This window comes from Pinus tabuliformis, chromosome 3_1 (assembly GCF_031772625.1).
Source record: "Pinus tabuliformis cultivar Carrire ecotype Pingquan chromosome 3_1, CPIR1, whole genome shotgun sequence".
NCBI lineage: Eukaryota > Viridiplantae > Streptophyta > Pinopsida > Pinales > Pinaceae > Pinus > Pinus tabuliformis.
Genome location: NC_142301.1, coordinates 395,737,549 through 395,741,135, shown reverse-complemented (window position 1 = coordinate 395,741,135; position 3,587 = coordinate 395,737,549).

The window sequence follows — 3,587 nt, the reverse complement described above, 5'->3', positions numbered from 1 at the left end:
CTATCACTTTATTCATGCTCTCTACTTGGCCATTTTCCTGTGGGTGATACAGAGTGGTAATTTTGTGTTGAATGTGATAATTTCTTAATGTTGTAGAGATTTTATTACCTACACACTGTGGTTCTCCGTCCATGATTATGTCCCTTGGGAGGCCATATCGCATAAATATTTGAAACAAGAAATGAATCACAGAGTCCTCTGTAGCTCTTGGAAGTGCCTCTGCTTCAACCCATTTGGTAACATATTCTATTGCTACTAGAATATATGTTTGCTGATTTGATGATGGGTTGATCAGACCAACAAAGTCGAGCACCCAAAGCTCAAATGGTTTGATTACTAACTATGGGTTTAAAGGCATTTGATCGAACAGTCTAGGGTGTCCTGCTCTTTGGCAACTGTCACAGGCTTGAACAAATTTCTTAGTGTCTTTAAAGATTGTGGGCCAGTAATAACCTATTTGCAAAACCTTGTGACCAGTCCTTCGATCTGCGAAATGTCCGCAACACGGTCCATCACGACAGGCTTTCAGAATTTCAAATATTTCATCTTCACGGATGCATCTTCTGATGTGCATATCTGCCCCTGTATGAAATAGGTAGCCCCCAATCTAAGAAAATCGGGTACTACGTTGCACAATCTGTTTTCATTTATTGGGGGTTAGATGCTTTTGTAATTTGCCTACTGCTAAATAATTTGCAACATCAGCATACTAGGGTGTCTTGACAGTAACAACAAATAAATTTTCATCTGGGAATCGATCTTCGACTGCTGCTGTGTCCGCTGACTTCGGCGTTCGTGAGAGGAAATCAGCTACATGATTCTCTTTCCCAGGTCGATATTTTATTGTGATGTCAAATTCCTGCAATAAGATCAACCATCTAGTTACTCTACCATTTGTAATAGGTTTGTTTGCTAAATATTTTATGGCAGAGTGATCTATATATAAAACAACAGGATATCCAGTGATATAATACCTAAATTTATTTACAGCTAAGAACTCTTTTTCAGTAATGGTATAGTTTAGCTTAGCAGGAGACAAATTCTTGCTAATATAATAGATTGCATATGGTTTGTTGTCTTCTTCCTACCCAAGGACTACTCCAGTAGCTGTGTCTGAAGCATCCGATGAAATTTGAAATGGGAGGTCCCAATTTGGGCCTCTGAACACTGGGGCTATTGGCACAAGCTTTTTCAGATCCTCAAAAGCACGGTCGCATTTATCTGTCCAAATAAAATCAACATTCCCTGTCACTGCGTATAGAGGTGCAGCTATTTGAGAAAAATGTTCTATGAATCTCCTATAATAACTAGAAAATCCAAGTAAACTGCGTACCTCTATCTGTGTGGTAGGAGTAGGTATTAACAAAATTATTAGAACTTTGGCCGGATCTACCTGTATTCCAGCCGCTGAGATATAATGACCTAGGATGAGCCCCTAAATCATCCCCATCTAGCACTTTTCATGGCTCAAGTAGAGCCTGGTGGCAATACATCGTTGCAACACCTTTTCCAATGTGTCCAGTGCTGGCTCAAAATCATCTCCGTATGGTGTGTAATCATCCATGTATACTTCGAGCCCTTCATTTATTAAATATGAAAAGATGTTGAGGATGGCCCTTTGAAATGTGGCAGGGGCATTGCATAGGTCAAAGGGTAGGAATCTGTAGGCAAATGTTCCCCAAGGACAGGTAAAAGTAGTTTTGTCCTAGTCTTCAGGGGCAATCTGAATCTGATTGTATCCACTGAAGCCATCCAAGAAAGAAAATAATTTTTTTCCTGCTAATGTATCTAATACCTGATCAATGAATGGAAGGGGAAAGTGGTCTTTCTGGGTTGCTTTATTTAATTCTCTGTAATCTACACAAATCCTCCACTTTCCATTCTTCTTTGGCACCACTACTAGTGGAGAGACCCACTTGCTATTGGAGATTGGATAAATAAAGTTTACATCCAAAAGTTTTTGTAATTCGGCTTTCACAATATCTTTCAGGTGAGGGTTGAATCTTCGTTGGGGTTGGAAAATGGGTCTAACATCCTTTTCTGTATAAATGTGGTGCGTACATAGTTGGGGATCAATTCCCTTCATGTCCAGATAATCCCATGCAAAAGCTTCTTTATATTTTTTCAGTAGTTGGACTAGATTTTCTTCTTGTTCAAGAGTCAGGTTATTGTTGATGTTCAAGGTTTTTCCTGGCTCAATCTCTATAGTTTTGCTGTTTGAAACAGAGGTAGTGGGTATTTTTTGATCATGAGTGTATTTGAGGGGATCTTCTTCTAGTTCATTGTCAAATGCTACCTCTATCATGTGACATTGTACATGGGATCTGGATTTAGATTGGTTAATGAAGTTGTTAATAACGTCATCCTCTGTTTGATCTTTAAAATCGAGGGCATCTTCTATGGTTAACAGGGACCTAATGTTTTTTGTAAGGTATGATATAGGTTATTTGTCAGTTTTTATTATTGTTACACTTGGCTGGGCTGGAGGGTATAGAGCCAGATTCTTGATATTACTCCCTCTAGTTATGGTCATACTACCTTGTCGGCAGCCAATGTAAGCATCAACAATTGTAAGCCAAGGTCTACCTAAAATTAGTGGGTGTCCATCGAGTCGGTTTTTGGGGTTGATTATTAGAAAGTCAGCAGGATATTCCTAGGAATCTACGGATACCATTACATTGTGTAGTATACCTTCTAGCCTAACTACTGATCAGTTAGCCAGTTCTAATAATGTAGAGGTTGGTTCCACTGATGTAATACCTAGTTTTTGATAGGTGGTGGTTGTTAAAATATTAATTGCAGCCCCTAAATCAACTAGGGTATTTGAAAAGGTTTGTCCATTGATTTGCACAGTCACTGTAGGATTCCCTAGGTCTTCATATTTGACAAGCGCTTCTCTTCGTGATAACAGATCAGATAGGGTGCCAACTACTTGGACTGTTGGGTTAGTTGTTATTCTCCTCTTTTGCTTCTTTATACATAGCTCTTTGATGGTTTTTGCATATATTGGGATATCTTGGATAGCTTGGAGGAGTGGGATTTTTATACACAAATTTCTAAGTTCTCCCAGAATATCAAAGTCAGGATGTTCTATAGGGCACGGTATGATTAATCGTTCTGGGAATGGGGGAGAAGATGTGGTTGCTTGGTCATGAGTTTGTTGTCTGACCACATCCTCTTCTTGTAGTGGTTGTTCTATGGGTAACTGATTTTCAACTTGAACATTTTTATCTCCCTCAGTTTCTATAATATGCCCAGACCTTAATTGAAGGTCATTGCACTCCCTTAGATTAGTTTCTAGTTCTGGTGTTTCGATTATTTGAACAGATTGAACCAGTCTATTATTTTAGTTCGGGTTGGGTTGGGTTGGGAGTTGCGGTCTTAAGTTGGACTGGGGATTTTGTTGTAGTGTATATGGCACTGGCAGTGTAGGTTGAGGGAGTGGGATGTTTCCAGCTAGTTGATTCATCGGTCTTTGCCAGTTTGTTTGCCAAGCTTGACTCTACGAAGTGGGAGGGGTCCATTGTGTTGGATATGCATTGTTTTTCCAATATGGTGGAGAGTATGGAAAATTTGGCCAATTAGAT